At 53.1% G+C, this 18,625-nt stretch overlaps 2 protein-coding genes and 1 long non-coding RNA gene across 9 annotated transcripts in view; 2 read left to right on the forward strand and 1 right to left on the reverse strand.

Moving 5' to 3' along the window:
• The window catches only part of LOC144337526 (uncharacterized), a 211,581-nt gene that overhangs the window by 164,468 nt on the left and 28,488 nt on the right, over positions 1 to 18,625 (forward strand). The gene's annotated exons all lie outside the window — the stretch shown is intronic.
• Positions 1 to 18,625, reverse strand: part of POU2F2 (POU class 2 homeobox 2) — a 109,182-nt gene that overhangs the window by 61,255 nt on the left and 29,302 nt on the right. For all 7 annotated transcript variants that reach the window (XM_077982987.1, XM_077982974.1, XM_077982977.1 and 4 more), the window contains exon 2: positions 9,480 to 9,540. The gene's annotated coding sequence lies outside the window, so the exon portion shown is untranslated. The remainder of the gene's footprint in view (positions 1 to 9,479; positions 9,541 to 18,625) is intronic.
• LOC144337554 (uncharacterized) lies at positions 1,649 to 6,684 on the forward strand. Its single transcript, XR_013410761.1, has 2 exons — positions 1,649 to 1,819; positions 4,867 to 6,684. It is a non-coding gene; the product is annotated as an uncharacterized LOC144337554 (long non-coding RNA).

Consider the following 18,625-nt stretch of genomic DNA (forward strand, 5'->3'; position numbering starts at 1 on the left):
CTTCTGTATCCCCCAATCCAACCAGGTTCCTCCTAGAGCCTGTCTTCTGTGGGTGCCCATCTCCCCCTGCCACCCCTCCTAGGGGCCTCCTTCCAACCTCAGAGCACCCACACACAAATATCCGTGGTGGGCTGAGGGCCCTGGCCAGGCCTTCCTCCCCTCCCCCCTACCTGGCCCCCTGCTCAGTCCTGGAGCCATTTGGCTGATGGTCAGAACTGTCCGTCAAGGGGGCTCTGAGCCCCTGGGGACCCAGATGGGAGGAGGGAGGGGGAGAGGTCGGGGGTCAGGCCACGTCCCCTCAGCTTGTCTCTTTCCCCTCCCCCTTCCTAACAAAGGGAGCATCGGCCTGATGCTGGCGGGATGGCCTGGTACTCAGGGAAGCGGGGAGGAGAGGGGCTGTGGGGATGGCCATGGGCAGAAGGCGGGGGTGGGGGCCGCCTGCCCCTCCTCTGCCCTCCCCTTCGGGTCAAGGCTAAGGTGATTCCTCAACCTCTCGGAGGCTGGGCTGGGAGGAGAGGAGGATCTGGACAGACAAAGAACTGGAGCCCTGGGGAGTTGGGGGCTGGGGGGACGCACCTGGGACCCGGGCAGTCCTGGCTGAGGGAGGGGCAACAGGCACCCCTCTGGCCCTGTGCTCACCCTCTGGATGGCCCTGCCTCCCATCTGCACCAATCCCTACGGATCTCAGAGCCATACAGACCTTCCAGCTTGGGCAGGGTCGGATGGGGGTGGGGGGAAACTGAGGCCCAGAGAGGCGAGACAGCCCAGGCCCAGGGTTCTCAGCGCTGTCCCAGAGTCTCGCCCCTCACTTCTCTTCCTACTAAGGGAAGACATCTTCCTTTCCTGCCGTTCCCCACCCAGGTCAGGGGAGGTTTGGTGGGGGCAGATGGTAGAAGGTTCTATGGAGAGGGAAGAGGAGGCTGAGGAAAAAATGCGGCTAAGTGTTCTCCTCTCTTAAGCCAGTGGGCAGGGGAGGAAGCCAGAAAAAATGTCTAAATGTGACCTCGAGCACTGGCCTGGCACAGCTGTGGGAAGAAACTTAACGTCCGTCGGAAAGGGCGGGAAACCAACATAGACAGGGTGCTCCTGAGTACCTGGCTCGTGGTGGCTGGGGAAGAAGCCTTCAGTTTTCCCCTTTGGGAAAATGTGGCCCATGGCCACAGGGAAGGAGGAGGATTCACACTCTGGTTGGTCACAATCCACCCATAACACTGCGTCAGGGCCTCCCATCCACAAAGCCCAACTGTGGGGCGCAAAGGGTAGCTGAGGCAATGAACAGCTGTGAGCCCCCATGCACACAGGGATAAGGAGCCTCCAAAGAGACAGAAGGAAACAGGCAGATCTTCTGTACTTAAATTCTCCTATGAAGGCTGAGGTGGCTCTTGGCTGAGAGGGCCGCAGCCAAGAGGAAGAGGGGGAGGATAAGGCGGGCCTCTTTTGGAGGGGGTGGGATGGGCTCACACATGCCCCCACAGCCTGCCAAGAAGGCCCCAGATGGGCCAAGGACTATAGGGGTCCCGGCTGCCCTCCCCCAAACCTCCCCTCCCTTCTCTCCCTCTCTCTTTCTCGGCTGGCTATCGACCGGGGCTGTGACATGGTGGATCAATACGGCAGGGATATAAAGCCGGCTGGCTGGCTGCCTGCCTCTGCCTCTCTCTCTCTCCCTTGCTTGCCTTGCTTCCTTTTCCTGGAGCCGCACCCAGGTCCCCCACCATCATGTACCCCTTACCCAGGCCTCTGAGGGGCCAGGCACCCCCCACCACTCCCCTACAGCAGGAGAGCTTAGGGAGGCTGAGAGCTTGGACAGCCGGGAGAGGGGGTGAGTATGGGAGTGGGCAAGGAAGCAGATGGGGATGGGGGCCACAGTTTCAGGTAGGGGGCTGGGATAAATTGAGGGACAAGCCCCCTGGGAGAAAGCAGGCATCCCCTCAATTGGGAGCAGCTCAGGTAGATGGGGCCCTTTGAAGGTGTGTGACGGACAGAGCTCTGGGAGGTGGGCAGGGGGCACCTGCGGGTCCAGAGAGACACTGTCCTGAGTCCGTGAGGCAGGGGAAAGTCTGGGGGGTGCTGGAGTAGCCTACGGTGAATGGACGCAAAGAACAGTGGGGCAACCCCTCAGGCCAGCCTGCGCCTACCCACAGAGCTGCCGGCTGCCCCGCCTTTGGGTCCCTATGGGTAGAAGCTGCCTTGGCCTCACCCCAGGGTCTGGCCTGCACATGTGTGGTGGGGGTGGGAGGCTTGTGTGGCTTCGGACAGGAGGTTCCAGCGAGAGGTCTGTGGTGTGCAAGCTACCATGGACGCAGGGTGTGCATGTGTCCTCAGGCTCTGCTGGGAGATTCTGGGACTGCACATACCCGAGCGTCTTGGCCCTTGAGTCATGTCTGTGTGTGACCATGAGTTCATGGATGTGTCCCAGGAGCACTGGGTGGCTGTGTATGCACTTCCATGAGTGTTTCCTTGACCCTGGGTATCCCTATGTCTCTGTCTGTCCCTTGGGGATGTATCCCAGGAGCACCTCAGGGATCTGTCTCCTCTGTCCCCAGTTAATGGGGTAGCTGTGTGTTCCCATGTGCTCTTGGAAGCCTGTGTGTGTTGGCGTGCACGTGCCCCTGCCAGAGTGTGTCTGAGCACCGATGCTGCTATGCGCGAGCCTCCATGGGTCCCGTGTGGACCCGTGCCTGTGCCTGTGGGCAGCTGTGTGTGCTTCAGGGATCTGCGCGGTGGTCTCTGTGTGTACTGGAAGCGCATTCTCCTCATGAATGTCGGAGAGTCCATGTGGTTTCTCTGTGTGTCTATGTGATGTTGTGTGTCCCTGTGTGCCGATGGTCGACTGTGTTTCCACAAGTGGGCTGGAGGCTCTGGGTGTGTCCCTGTGTGTGTCATGGTGACTCGGTGTACATGGCAGGGTGTGTGTGTGTAGAGGCTACAACTCTGAGTCTCTGAGTGGGGGAGGGTGGCGAGGCAGCAGGGGCTGCCACGGAGACACTGGCTAGCCTGTTTTATCACTACATCATCTCCAAATCCCAATGTCAGGGCCTGCCTGCCTTCTTTCCCTTCCCTGCCAGAGACCCCAGACCCCTGCCAGGATGGGCCCAGGCCCCCACCCCCCCACACCTTGGGCAGGCTGTAGCTCTGCTCCTCAACACCCCTGCTTTGGTGGATGCCACCTCAACTCCACCAAGCGACCTCCGTCCCTCCCAACCCCCCCAGCGCCACCCGCTCCCCCCGCCCTCCCCCCACCACAAGTCCAGTCCAACCCAGACAAAAGCAATTACTCCAGAGGTAGGATGTGAGTGTGGGTGTTAGAAACAGGAAAAAAAGGGGGGGCAGGGAGGGGGAGCGAGAGAGACACACACAGAGGCAGGGATGGACAGCCAGAGACCCCGAGAGACGACAAGAGAAAGAGAATGGCAGAGTGAGAGACAGAGGGACACACAGAGAGACGCACAGAGAAGCAGAGACAGAAGATGAAAGAGACTAGAAGGGACACAGACACCAAAACCAGGAGGCAAAGGCAGAGAAAAAGAGCAGAGGAAGGGCAAAGGCAGAGAGCACGACAGAGAGACACAGAGACAGAGACTGGAGAGACGGAGAGAGAAACAGAGAAAGAGCACACAACAGAGCGGAAAACCCAGTGATGGAGCCACACAGAGAGAAGACGCAGATAAAGAGAGAACGGGGGCCAGAGGCAGGGAGAACTAGAAAGGGGGCAATGCACAGAGAGGAACAGAAAGGCTGAGTGAAAGTGAGAGACAGAAAGGAGACCAGAGAGATAAAAGGCAGACGGCAGATAGTGGTGGAGGGGAGTTGGTAACGCACTAGAGACTCTGAGATGGCAAAGCTAGAGAGAAGCTGAAAGGGGACCATGTCCAAAGTGACCGACCTCTCTCTCTCTCTCTCTCTCTCTCTCACACACACACACACACACACACACACACACACACACACACACCCCTTTCTCCCCATTCCCCAGGCCAGAAGTCAGGGATGCTCAAGCCTTTTCCATGTTCCTCTGAGTCCCTGTGAGCCAGGGTGGGGAGGGGACAGGATGAATGGACAGGGATGATCTCAGGTAGCTTCAGGGACCAGCCAGAGCCAACTGGGACCTGATCACAGGGGCAGAGAGAGCAGTACATTCCTCCTTACCACACACCACCACCTCAACCTCCACACACAGTCCACACACACCAGAGCCTTGGCCAATTTCCTCGTACTCTGCCAGGCATGGCCAGCTTGGGGGGTAGGGGCCAGGTGTGAGGTCCTTCCTTCCTGCCCCACAGTCCTGCCCACCTGCCTCAGCTGCAGCTGCCCCGAACTGTTTTTTTCTTTCTTATTGTCCCCTGCCTTCATCCCAGCTGCCTTCATCTTTCTCTGACGCACTCTCACTCACTCAGCTCACAAGCACGCTCCCTCTTTCTCTCTGTTCCTTTCTGTCTCTGAGTCCCTCACTCTGCTTTCCTGCCTCTGACTTTTCTGCTGTTCCCTCTTCCTCTTTGCTCCTCTCCATTGTTCCATTCCCCTCTCTGTGTTTCTCTGTGCTTGCTCTCTGGGTCTTCCTCTCCCTCCACTCCCATCTGGTGTATTCTGGATTCCCCTTTCTCAGACAATCCCTCTGGCCCTCCTATCCACCTCATCCCCAAGAAAAGCAAGGTTGGGCACAGTGGTCCTAGCCTGTAGTCCCAGCTACATGGGAGGCTGGGGAAGGAGGATTGCTTGAGAGTCTGAGAAACGCAAAGGTGGATCATTGTGTAAAGGACCTCAAGCTGTCCTGGAGTGCCAGGAGTGGGTAAATACTTCCTTTCTTGTTTTTCCCTCAATCACCTTTTTTCCTCCTCTCTTTCCTCCCCTGCCTCGTACCCATACCAGGCCCGATCTCTGGATCTCCCCAATCTCCAGATCTCAGTGTGGCTCTCTCTGGAGACAAAAGCTAAGACTCAGCCCACAGGCAACACTCAACACAGAGATCCAGCTCAGAGAAAAAGGAGGTGACCAGGGAGGAATGGAGAGGCCAAGACCTATAATGAAGACCGAGAAAAAGAAGAAAGATGATGCTGGGGCTGGAGCCAAAGGGAGAGGAAGAGGAAAGGAAGGAAAGCCAGGAGCAGAGACCCGGTAGGGCAGCGTGAGCCCAACAACTGCAGGGTGGGGGTGGGGCACGCATCAAGATTTCTAACAAGCACAGCTGAAAACATCCAGGGCTGTTCTCTGAGGCCTTCTCTCTGCCTACCAGCCCTCACCAGTGCTTCGAAGAGCCCCGAGGAATGTCTCTCTATTTGAAGTCAGAGCCAAGTGCCTGCTCTCGGCACCTGGGGCTCCATGCTTACTAGGATGGTGGCTACTTGACCTTCATTTGCTGTGGGACTGTCAGGGATTCCAGGGACCCACTGGTCCCCGAACTAGCTCAGAGATGCAAGCCATTTTTACCTCCTACGCATCTACAATCCCCACCCCATGGCTGACAAATATTCCCAGTCCACAGCTGTCTCCACCCACCCAGTGACAGAGCACAGGCAGCCAAAAGGATCAAGCAATCTCTTGCCACCTCCCAGCACCCCAGAGTGGTAAACAGACCCTCACATCTGGACTCCACATCCAGCGAGTAGTGCCCCTGCCCACTACCCAGATCACACAGCTGCCATTTACAGACCACCCTATGGGTCCCACCCCACAGTCATAGCCCACCAGCATCCCAGAGCGGCCTCTACACTGAAGCTCTGTCCCAGCCCAGTCATCCTTCAAGCCACATCTGGAACAGCACACACCCTATTCCCCTAGCCAAAGCTCCCAGGGGTGCAATTCAGAAGGAGGCAGACTGGGCCTGGGGCATGCGGACAAGTCCCTGACGTCACCCCCTGGCTTCTTCGGCTTGTCTGCAGAACCTGAACTGCCCTTAAGGCCTGCGCCTCCGACCCCAGGGCAGCCCCCTGCCACACCTACACTCTTGGCCGTGGGAGAATGTCCTCATGTGTGGCTAAACATCCTCCTCATGCAGCCCTGAGTTCTGTTCCTTCCACATCACCTCACCAGCCCAGGATGAAAGCCGCTCACCTAGAGCGAAGCTTCTGCTTCCGAGGCATTCAGGACTCCCCTCGGGGTGTGCCAGCACCCTGGGGCACATCCCTGCTGCTTATATCTGAGTTACCTCTGTAGCCCTGGGACCACTCCACATTGAAGTCCGTTGTGTCTTTTTATGGAAGGATGGAAGGACAGAAGGGAAGGAGAGACAAAGTGGTACCACAGCCCTGCTCCTGCCCTGGCACTTGGAGGGCACCAGATGCCCAGGGGACTGTAGCTGGCTGTGAGGACTCTGAGGCCAGGTCAGCATCCACAGTCCCCAATAGTGAGTAGGAACCCAGTCAGTCCACACCCCTTCCCATCCACCCGAAACATAATTTAGCCCTCGGCTTCTCCTTACCTTTCAGGAGTTCTCTCCTTACCCCCAAAGACTTCCTGAGGACCCCCTAGGCCGACCAGTCTATCCCCTCTCTCCCCTAACCCAGCATCCTGCAGTCCCCTGGTTCAGGTTGGTGGTGTCTGTGCCTGAGCCCCCACCAGCCTGAAAGCCCCTCAAAGGCCACATGGGTCTCCCGCCTCTCTGCATCTCCAGATGGTGGCACGAGGCCTAGTACACAAGGAATCCCAGAAAATGTTGGTTGAAGGAATAAATGGATGGATCTGCGCTGATGTGTCTGTTTGCTCACTTATTTATTCATTCAACTCACGCTTGCTGAGCACTTACACTGTGCCAGGGACTGAGTGTAGACAGACGTGTTAGACAAACAGAGAGGTCCTTTTGCCCAGTGGCTTCTGGGGGCAGACATTAAACATACAGAATATAATCAGATATGGTGATAGTGCTCAGGAGGGAAAAGGAGGCGTCATCCGGCCCAGGGGTCAGGAAAGGCCCTCAGAGTTGAGGAGCCTTAGATGGAGAGCTGAGGAGGTAGAGAAGTAAAGTCAACCCAGAGTGGAGAGAAGGCCCTGGCATGGGTGGGAAGAGATTTGGAGGAAGGGCCAGAAGGGAGAGGAGGAGGGGGAGTCACATGGGAGTGCGGGCAGCAGAGGCAACCACGACCCCAGGGCTGGGAGGGGATCTCTCGCTCATCCTGGAGCTCCAGCTCCCACACAGAGCATTGAGGGCCTCCAGACATGTTTGGGGCATCACTCACCTTCCAAGTGTGGCTATAAAGGAAAGACAGAGCAGGTGGGGGCGATGTTTATTGTAGTTGTTTCATAACAAAACTATACACCTAAAAGAGTATGGCTTCCTTCAAAGATGTCTCCTCAGGAGGCTGAACTTTTTCTTGAACCATCTGATATTTTGGCAACAGCCTTCAAGGCCAGTTTACAAACTCCATCAGCAAAGCGTCTCTCTAGTGTATAATTGTCTCCAGTTTCTACTGAAAGACCAACAAGTGGCCCCAGTATTATCATTGCTAAATTCATCAGAGCTGCTGCTAAATCAGACTTCAGGTGGTGTCTGAAATCAAATTCACTCCCAAAGTACAAAAATTTGCCGCACTGTGGAGATACCAAAAACTAGGGTGGGTTTTGGTGAGGTAAAAGAATGAGAGTTTTAAGGTCAGGCAAACCCAGGTTCAAATTCTGACTCTACTGCTTACATGTTGGGTGGCCTTAGGCAAGTTGCCTTCACGCTCTGTGCCTCAGTTTCTTTCTCTTGTAACAGGTGCCAACGCCCACTTCACAGGGTTGCAGTGAGGATTAAAAGCAAAGTGCCCAAAACAGGCCCTCGCACAAAGGTGGCCTCTAATAAATATCAGTTTCCTCACTGGAATGTACCGGCCCTGTTACTAGTTACCAATCAGTCACCCACATGTCCGTGAAATCATGGATATTTAATGAACACCTATTTGAAGATAAATAACTGAAATCATAGACCTAACTGTAACCTCTACCAACTGGAAACATAATTAAACCCCTCTGTTACTTCAGCCTAACTTTCAGACATTCCTCAAAGCCAGTCTCTAGCTCCCAAACTAATTCTGCAACCTGGAAACTCCTTGACTCTCTTTTCAAGGATGTGAGGATTCCTGGAAAAGCTGCAACTTCAGTTCCCTGGAGAAAGCACACTAGAGAAATGACACATCCTGGAACGAATACTCTCAGCGATAACAGGGGTCCATGAATGAGCTTCAGGGGGTCTGTGATCATCCCAAAGTGTAGCACAACTGGGTATATGTAGGGATGTGTTTTCCTAGGAGAAGCTCTATACTGTTGCGAAACTTGGTATCTATGGGCCAAAGGTTGCCTGAAACATGTGGTTTGGACCACAAGGAGATTTTGGAAGTTTTGCATTAGTTGCCAACATTTAAAGGTTGGAAGACTTCACATACAAGTCTAGGATTCTGGCTTCTTTTGAAAAATCAGAAACCCTGGCAAGTCAAGGTTGCATCTGTGCATGAGAACAGTCAGAGGAGCTAAAAAGCAGTCCCCCACCTCATGCATTTTTCAGTCCATCACAGTCCCTACAATACTGGGTTGTAAACCCTGGGCTACAGCTTCCATCTGCTTCTTAAAATAGGTCTGTGATTCCTGGTACAGCAGAGGACTCCTGGGTAGGAGTCCTTCAAGGGCACCCAGAGGCCTCCCCAGGGTCCTGAGACCTGTGGGTTAAACTTCTCTGGTGGGAACAGGGGTGGCAGAAGAGGGCTGTCCCACCCCAGAAGACCTGTCCACCCTCCTCCCTAGATGCTCATTGCCAAGACCTCACCAAGCCAGCTGGAGCAAACACCAGGGCAAATGGCCAGAGCTCCTGCTTCCCACAGAGGTGAGCAGCAGAACTACGGCTTCTACCTGGGAGTCTCAGTAGGCTTCAGGGAGGGGCTTCATAAAATCTTCTTTGTTCAGGGGAACGCTTCCAGCCATATTTTGAGCTCCCACTTGTCCAGCTACACGATTCCAGTGAATAAGTACTTTCATCTTCACGCCACCTCCATGTGGCAAATGCTATTAATTACCTTCCTTTGACATATGGGGAAACTGAGCCATGCCCAGGATCACTCAGCCACCTGTTCTTCTTCCTCTATCTCCTTTTGCTCTCAGGATGGCACTTCAGGTGGGTTCTATTAGTATTCCTACTTACAGATAAGGAAATGGAGGCTCCAACTTTCCCAAGTCCCGCGAAGTCAGGAAAAGAGATTCGAACATAGGTGTGTTTGACCCCAAAGCTGTGATCTGAGCCACCGAGTTACCCCTATCTCTCTCCTACTGAGCCCTAACACTCATCAGCAGAAACACCCACAGTTACCAACACCAAGAACCACTGGTTTGGCCCGAAAGTCACAGGATGCGTGGAGGGTGAAAACAGAGCAGTCACATTCTAACCTCTGGGTGGGCAGAGTGGAGAAGAGCAGCAACACACCCAGGGTGAGTACAGAGACGAGAATGGGAAAGCAGAGACTTCTGTGAGAAAACAGAAGGTGCATCAATAAGCAAAACTCTGAGGCCGTGGTCCTTACCTCTTGGGCAGACGCAGCGAAGCTAATACATTCAGGCCACCAACCCGGTCCAGTCGAGAACCTGGAGAGAGAGGAGAATGCAGTCAACATCCTGGAGAATTCGTCTCATCCTCATGCGGGATTCCGCATTCCTCCAGTGGAGGAACCCTCCTCCTGTCACATCATCAGGAGCTGCAGTTGGCGAACTGTGGAGTCAGGTGCCTGGGACTCAGGTCCAGTGAGCCACTTGTTGCCTTCAGTGGTCACTTCTGGCATCTGAGTCTCAGTGTCCCCATCTCATAGATGGGCATACTGGTACCTGCCACTGTGGAACATCGTTTTTCCCATCAGACTGGAAGCTTCTTAAAGTGCAGGGACTGTGTCTTGTAGCTTTTGTGTTTGGCAGAGGGCCTGGCAAATTTGAGATGCTCAATTAGTGCATAACGGATGACAGAGTGAATGGGTGGGTGGATGGAGGAATTAATTGATTAAACTGTGTATCTCAAAGGACTGCTAGGAGGATAAAATGAGACAGAAATTTGAAAGGGTTACTCATTATTAAGTTCCTCTGTGCTGTGGGGAGATTAAAAATAAAAGTCATAATGATATTTCTGACTTGTACATTTGTCCATTCATTTGTGCATTTAGTTCATCAACAAATATTGAGGCTTCTCTGGCTCTGAATCAAGGGTGGCAGGGGACAGAGATGAATTAGACAAGGTCTCTGTTCTATTATGGGGCTCACAGGCAAGTTGAGGAGACAGAAGGAAGAGCCAATGCCAACACGCTGGAATAAGCAGAGGGTGCTGCGGGCATCCTGGGTGAGATCACAGAAGACTTAGGGAGGAAATAACACCCAAGCCAAACCTGGAAGACAAATTTTAGTCAGAGAAAGAACCAAGTGCAAGGAACGAGAATGCCAGGACTTTGCCTGTCCAGGGTTCAGTAAGAGAACTGGGGACAGACGAGGCTTCTAGATTGCAGGGGCTGCTCCTTGCAGGGCCTCAAGTGCCTGGTCCAAGCAGCCAGGGCTTCGTTGGAGAGGGAGAGGGAGACGGATACAATCCAGTTTGCCTTTGGAAAGGTCCTTCTACCTCCTGTGTACAAGATGGAGAGAACAGAGAGGTAGGCAAGAGGTCAGGAGGCCCATCCCCAAAGAGGGTTTGCTGAGCCTCTCCACAGCCCTGCAGGAAGGAGGAGTGAGGAATTAAGGGAGGCACCAGAGTTCAAGAGGTGGAGGAGGACAGAGAAAAAGACGGACTGAGAAGGAAGGGGAGAGAGAAAGAGAAGAGATGGGGAGACATAGACAGAGAGGAATGAAAGAAGCTGGGGCAGAGAGACCAGGGAAAAGCCCAAACAAGAAGCAAAAGGGGAGTAAAAAGGGCCAAGGGTTTCCCCACTTCCTCTTCCATCTGTCCTGTCTCTCCCTGGGCCTTCATCTTCAGGGGCAGAAGGGGACCAGAACCCCTGGGCCCTGGAGGGAGGGAGGAGCTGGGGTTGCTCCCCGCCCAGGGGCTGCTTCCCCCCAGCCCCCGCCCTGGAGCTAATCAGCGGCTGTCATCTCCACGGTGAGGTCTTGGTTAAGGAGATTTAGGGCCGGGATCAATAGGAAATTTAAAAATCGATGCAGCGCGCAGGGCAAAATCGATGGCGTTTAATCGCCTTGCCGATTCCCAGTCAAAACAATTAGCCGCGCTGAGTGTTGAACACGGTGGCGACACGGCATTAACCGTCAATATTGGTGTAAGTGATGGTGGGTGGGGCGGGTGAGGGAATCCCCAGGCCTCGGGGGGGCCAGAGTCAGACAGCACCTTAGGGCTGGGGTCTTCCCCCAGGCAGTACCCCCACCTTGGGCTTCCCTGCAGCAGGGCCCACACTTCAGTCTCCCTGCCCTCTGCTACCTGGGGCTGTGAAGCTCATAGGCAGCACCATCCCTGGCATATCTGCTTCCAACTCTCATCCCATCTCCCGGGTTCCCAAACCCCAATATGCCCTCTGACAGAGGGGAGAGGACCCCTCTCCCAAGCACACAACACCTCCAAGTAGAGAGACAGTCCATAGGATCTGGGAGCTGTATTCCCAGCAGTGCCTTAAGACTGGGAGCTATTTACAAGATGTCTTCTCCCATTGTACAGATGGGGACTCTGAGGAACAGAGAGGGGCAGCAGCTGGCCCACAGTTAGCAGGCACAGGAAGAGGGGGAGCCAGAATTTGAACCTGATGTGTCTGACTCCAAAGCCTACATTTCCTGCAGCTGTGCCACATAAAGGGTAGATTCCAGTGTTCACAGAAGGAAAGCAAGCTCAGGGTTTGGTCCTGGCCCAAGTCTCCTCTCAGCTGGTGTATATAATGGTTTGCCGTGTCCTGGGGTCAGTTTGCCACGTACGTGGCAGACTGTGAGCTCCTTGAGGGCAGGGCAGGGCCTGGCTCCTTTGGGGGTCCGAAGCATTGCCCAGCACAGGGAGTGGTCCCAAGCTAGGGCTTGGGACAGGCCTAAGAATGATGATGCCACTTGCCCCCACAGACACAGAATACCCATATACAACCCCACTGATGGACAGATGGAAACACTGGCACTCACAGACACATCGGTACTGGCATTTCCTGAGTGCTGGTCATGCACCAGGGTTGGGTCATTGCTCTGCAGGTGTGATCTCTCGGCATCTCACATTTGTTCGGTGAGTGTCATCCCATGACACTGCTGTGAAAAATGGAGGCTCAGAGAGGTAAAGTCACTTGCTCAAGGTCACACAGCCAAGTGGGGACAGCTCTATCTGACTGGACTCCGAGGAGCAGGGGACATACAGCAAACAAGATCTAATGACTCTGAGTAAGAGAGGTGGATGCAAGGAGAAGGTATGGGAACTGGGTACCTGAACAGAGGACCAGGAATGGCCCACAAAGGGCCATGGGGCTCCCGGTTCTGGGGTGCTGTGTTGGGAGAGCAGAGGCTTCTGTGGCCACCTGCTCCCTGGAGCAGAAGAACAGGAGGGAGTGTGTGGGCAGGGGAGGAGGCCCACAAGATGAGCCAGGGATTGATCTGACAAGGTCCTAATCAAATGGTCAATATCGCTGACCTGACCACTTAACCTATTGATAAGCTGGCAAAGATGGAGCAGGCGATGAGTGGGCTCAAGGAGGGGGGCAGCGGAAGGATGAGGGAAGCCTGAGTGGGCAGGACTGAGGCCAGCATCGCGCCTGGTTCTGGGGCCTGGAAGAGGGTGGTCTCCTTCTCAAGGGCCCCTGCCTCCCCTCTGACACGTCACATGTCTTATGTCTTGGGGGCTTCCTCTACCCAGGCTTCTCTCTCCTCTCAGGGTCCCTCAGACCCTCCCTGAGGGAGGCCAGGGACTGTTGCTGGCACCCAAGCGGTCCCCAGCTCCCCCTGACTGTGCCTTAGCTTTTCACACATGTGAGAGGCTTCACATTCGAGACTCAATGTCTTCATCTGTTAACTGGGGATAATTATATTATAATTATAATTCATCTGTTAACTGGGGATAATTATAAAACCAACCTAGATATCCTATGAGTGGGGACTGGTACAATAAATGATGGTATAGTGGCCATACAAAGAAGGACTGCAGAGTTGTTGAAAACATGGTTGAAATAAATTTTTTTTTACACTCCTCTCAGCTCACACCATGAAATAAAATTATTGACAAGGAAACTGTGTTCATAATCTGTTGTTAGGAAGAGGAAAAGGCAAGTTATAAGCAAGTAGGTAGCATATCATTCCGTTTTTACAAAATACACATACAGATGGTTCCCCTCACCAAAAATAAATAAATTTGGAACAGAAATCAGAATTCTGAGTTTGGACCAGTCTGGCCAACATGGTGAAACCCATCTCTACTAAAAATACAAAAATTAGCCAGGTGTGGTGGCGGGCGCCTGTAATCCCAGCTACTCAGGAGGTTGAGGCAGGAGAATCTCTTGAACCCAGGAGGTAGAGGTTGCAGTGAGCTGAGATCGTACCACTGTACTCCAGCCTGGGCGACAGAGTGACACTCTGTCTCAAAAAAAAAAAAAAAAAAAAAAAAAAAAAAAAGGCCAGGCACAGTGGCTCATGCCTGTAATCCCAACACTTTGGGAGGCCAAGGCAGGCGGATCACCTGAGGTCAGGAGTTCGAAACCTCATCTCTACTAAAGATATAAAAAAATAGCTAGACGTGGTGGCAGACACCTGTAATCCCTGCTACTCAGGAGGCTGAGGCAGGAGAATCGCTTGAACCTGGGAGGCAGAGGTTGCAGTGAGCTGAGATCATGCCATTGCACTTCAGCTCGGGTGACAGTGTGAGCCTCTGTCTCAAAAAAAAAAAAATCTGAGTTTGGGTACCAGGTATCTAAATTTTAATAAATTCTTTGGGTAAAGTCATAGGCATAATCCCCTTTGGGGGGGGGGGAAGCTATCTAGGACAGACAGTCAGGGTGCAATGGTTCATGTCTGTAATCCTAGCACTTTAGGAGGCCGAGGTGGGCGGACTTGAGCCCAGGAGTCTAAGACCAGCCTGGGCAGCATAGCAAGACTCCATCGCTACAAAAAAAAATACAAAAATTAGCTGGGTGTGGTGGCATGTACCTATAGTCTCAGCTACTCGGGAGGCTGAGGTGGGAGGATCGCTTAAACCTCAGAGGTAGAGGTTGCAGTGAGCCGAGATCTCTCCACTGCACTCCAGCCTGGGTGACAGGCTATCTCAAAAAAAAAAAAAAAAAAAAAAAAAAAAAGACAGCAAAAGGTAATGTCCTTTTTGTTGTTCGTTTAACTGGATTATCACGGTCATTTTCTTCTCATCTCATTGAATTTCTGTGTTTTCTGTTATTTCTACAATGAACATCGTTCACATCGTTTGTTCACATCGTTCACATTGTTTGTCTGTAATTGGTAGACTGTGGCCTGGTGCTCAGTGGAGGCACCACGAGTGCTGTTTCTCCGCTCCCCTCTCCCTTTCCCAGCCAGGCTTGTCTTATGTCCTCCCTTATGTCCAAACCCAGCAGAGTTCAGTGCCCTCAAGAATGTGAATGAATTTGAAGTCTGCTGAATGGAGAAGAGCTGGCTCTTCTGACTTCTGCTCTCAATAGAGTGGGCGGGGTAGCACCAAGCCAAATACAGTCCCCTGTCCCCTCTTCAGGAAACTGGCTGAGGGCTTACAGACAGGAGGAACTGCTGGAGGGAAAACGAAGACCCAGAGGGAGGGAAGGGATTTTCCCAGAGCTACTCAACTGGTCATGACACAGCTGGGACCAGAAGCTGGGGCTCTGGGCTCCTGGATCTGGGTAGTGCCATCCAACTACTGGGAGAGGGACAACTGCAAGAACAAGTGTGCATGCAGACTCCTGAGATAATGTGCGCTTCTGTGGGGCAGAAGAGCACAGTGGGTAAACACGGGGTCAGCCGCTTCCTCACTGTGGTGGCCCTGGGCAAAAGTCACTTCACCTCTCTGAGCCTCAGTTTGCTCAAACATAGCATGAAGATAATAGTAACAGCTGCCTCATTTTGCTGGTGTGAGAAGCCAACAAGCCCATGCTTATAGGGAACTTAGCAAAAGGCCTGACACACAAAAAAGGGTCAATGAGTGGGAGAAATTAACAGTACTACCGTCAGCAGCCACAAATGCTGTGGGTAGTAAGTGAAGGTGGTGGGTAGGGAAGGGAGAAGGTATGTCTTGGTAACCTGAGCAAATGAACAAATGCAATGAAGATACTCAGCTAAAAATATTCCTTTGTTCATTCATTCATTCATTCAGTAAGCATTTCCTGAGGCCAATTCTAGGCCAGATCCCATGCTGGGCCCTGCAATCCAGATATGAACAATGAAAGCTCCCAATGGGTTGGTAAAGGGGAATTAAGGATGGCTGGGGATGGCCCCTTATCTCTGAGAGTTGCTGCTGCAATGGCCCCCAAACTATCTCTTGGGGCTTCTGCAGAAAAGCATCGAGTACAGGAGCACAAGCTCCCCATCACCTGACTTGTGTGACACTTTGGGTATGTGTGTGCACACACTGGAACAGTAAGCTCTGCAGATGGACTATGTTCACTTTTGTCATTCACAGCACCGGACACCAGGTCTCATGCTCTGGGGACACTCCATGCTCAGAGTCTTTTTTTTTTTTTCCTCCATTTTTAAAAATGAACAACAAAAAAAAAGTTCAAAGCACCTCGCACAATGCTTAACACCTGGCAGGTACTCAATAAATAGCAGCTATTATTAGCGTCATCATCACACGTGCCACTGCTCTTCATCCCGACAAAAACCTTATTTTGCCGGCAAGGCAACTCGAGGCTTAAAAGGAGTGATGTGACTCAAAGCCGGGTGTGTCTGACTCCACAGTCTGTGGTCTCCCCTCCTTTGTGTCTGGGGGCGGGGGCCATCAGAGTGTATGCTGGAGGTGAAGGAGGGGAAGGGCAGCAGCATGCATGGGGGGGTGAGCAGATCTGACAATGGGAGTAAGGAGGAGTTGGTTGGAGTGAGGGGAGTGTCGTGAGGGAGATGAGGGTGCAGGATGGGAGCATACAGGCCCAGGATGATGATGGTTTTGTAGTCTGGCTGCTCTGAGGCTCAGGTAGGAGGTGGACTCACTTGCCAATGTACCCCTCCAGCACTGATAGGTGCAGCCCCCGAAGGTGAGCTCTGCCACCCTTGTCTGACACAGGTGGAGGTCTGACAACATACCTCCACCATTATATTGGGCAAGTAGGTGATATATTGGGCAAGTAGGTGACAGGGGATCCGGCTTCAGTTCATTTGACAAAACATCCAATGAGCATTTATCGTGTTCTGGGCACTGTGCTACACACTAGAGATACAACTACGAACAAGACAAAGTCCCTGCCATCGTGGAATCCACCTTCTAGTGGAGGAAGGGATATGATAGACAAGAAAATATATTTAAGAGCTAAGAAGGAAAATAAAGCAGGGAGAAAGTGGCTTACAAGATGCTGCTATTGGCCGGGCGCAGTGGCTCAAGCCTGTAATCCCAGCACTTTGGGAGGCCGAGACGGGTGGATCACGAGGTCAGGAGATCGAGACCATCCTGGCTAACCCGGTGAAACCCCGTCTCTACTAAAAAATACAAAAAACTAGCCGGGCGAGGTGGCGGGCGCCTGTAGTCCCAGCTACTTGGGAGGCTGAGGCAGGACAATGGTCTAAACCCGGGAGGCGGAGCTTGCAGTGAGCTGAGATCCGGCCACTGCACCCCAGCCTGGGCGACAGAGCAAGACTCTGTCTCAAAAAAAAAAAAAAAAAAATACAAAAAACTAGCCAGGCGAGGCGGCGGGCGCCTGTAGTCCCAGCTACTCGGGAGGCTAAGGCAGGAGAATGGCGTGAACCCGGGAGGCGGAGCTTGCAGTGAGCTGAGATCCGGCCACTGCACTCCAGCCTGGGCGACAGAGTGAGACTCCGTCTCAAAAAAAAAAAAAGATGCTGCTATTGGCTAGGTGTGGTGGCTCATGCCTGTAATCACAGCACTTTGGGAGGCCAAGGCAGGCAGATCACCTGAAGTCAGGAGTTCGAGACCAGCCTGGCCAACATGGTGAAACCCCGGCTCTACAAAAATACAAAATTTAGGTGGGTGTGTTGGTGCGCACCTGTAGTCCCAGCTACTCAAGAGGCTGAGGCACAAGAATTGCTTGAACCTGGGAGGCAGAAGTTGCAGTGGGCTGAGATCGCACCACTGCACTCCAGCCTGGACAACAGAGCAAGACTCTGTCCACCCCCCTCCCCAAAAAAAAAGCTGCTATTTTAAACATAAAGGAAAGGTCTATCAGAAAAGGTAGGTTTTGAGAGCTTTCCTGGCAAAGGAAACAGCAAGTGCAAAGGCCCTGGGTCAGGAACAAGGTTTAAGGAACAGCAAGAAGGCCAGAATGGCTTAAGCTTCCAGAGCCAGGAGGGAGGGAGTAAAAGTTGAATAGACAGACAGGTGCTAGCTCATGCAGGGTTTGCAGGCCAAGAAAGATGTTCTAAGCATGATGGGAGAAATGACAGGCTTTCTCTGTGGCAGGTATGGGTTGGTCTCACCCTCACAAAACCAGGCTCCATCCTCACCCATTGCCCATATAGCCTATGGAGCCTTCTGACCCATTCATTCTCCAAGAACAAGCCCAAGAAGCCCTCAGTAAGCCCTCAGAGTCCCTTGACAGGGTGTGTCAGGGTCAACCTCCCCAGACTGAGGACTCCTCTAGAACATGGAAAGATCTGCCTCATCTGGGTGACCGGACATGCAGCTCAGGCCTGGCCACAGGAGGCTCAGAAATCAATAGAACATCAGTAGAAACTAAGGGGGACTATAGCTCCTGACCCCCATTCCCTAGCAAATCTCCATTTGGGGGCAAATCGTAGCAGTGGCCAAGATATGGGGCTGGGAGCAAGGGGAAAGTGGTTCTGTACCACCTCCCTCACCAGGCCTTGACCAGAGTTCCCATACTGGACAGGTAGAGCAGAAGTCCTTGTGACTGGTGGCCTGCTCACTGGATCCCTTCCTCCAGGGGCTACCCATCCTGTCCCACCCCCACATGAGGCTCAGAGAGACCAGACTTGGTACCTGGCTCACACACCCTGTCTAGTCCCTTCTTAAAACTCTTTTGTGGTTATGTGGCTCGCCCAGAATAAATCCCAAGCCTCACAGCCCTTCCCAGTCATGTAACGTCTCCTCTCAGTCCTCCTGAAGGTCCCGTGACCCTGGGCCTCACGTGATTGTTGGGAACAGTCTATGCTGGTTCACATGTCCATGCCCTTGCCCAGGCAAGCACCTCCATTTAGAGAATCGTCTGCCTTCCTTCTTCTCATAACCTTATCACCCTCTCCACGCCTCCTCCTTGGTGAATCCTCCTGGGCTCCCTACTCAGCACTGCCCCCGAATGCTTTGTGCACCTCATCCAGAGCCCAGAATCTGAGCCCCAGGCGAAGGGATCCCATTTCCCACCTAGGGACAGGCCAGAGGAGTTTCTAGAGGGAAAGGTGCAGCATAGTAGGGTGAGGGTAGGGGCATCTGAGTGCTGCATTATTTATGCCTGTGTGGCCTCTGTGAGTTTCAGAAGGGATATGTGTACACATTTAGAATCTGTATGTTGTGTCTGATGTCAAGCTTAAATGTCACTTCCTCAGAGATGTTACACCTAGCCCACCAATCTAAACCAGGTGCTCCCATGATGCCCTCCTGTAGCCCCTT

The sequence above is a fragment of the Macaca mulatta genome, chromosome 19 (genome assembly GCF_049350105.2).
Source record: "Macaca mulatta isolate MMU2019108-1 chromosome 19, T2T-MMU8v2.0, whole genome shotgun sequence".
NCBI classification, from domain to species: domain Eukaryota; kingdom Metazoa; phylum Chordata; class Mammalia; order Primates; family Cercopithecidae; genus Macaca; species Macaca mulatta.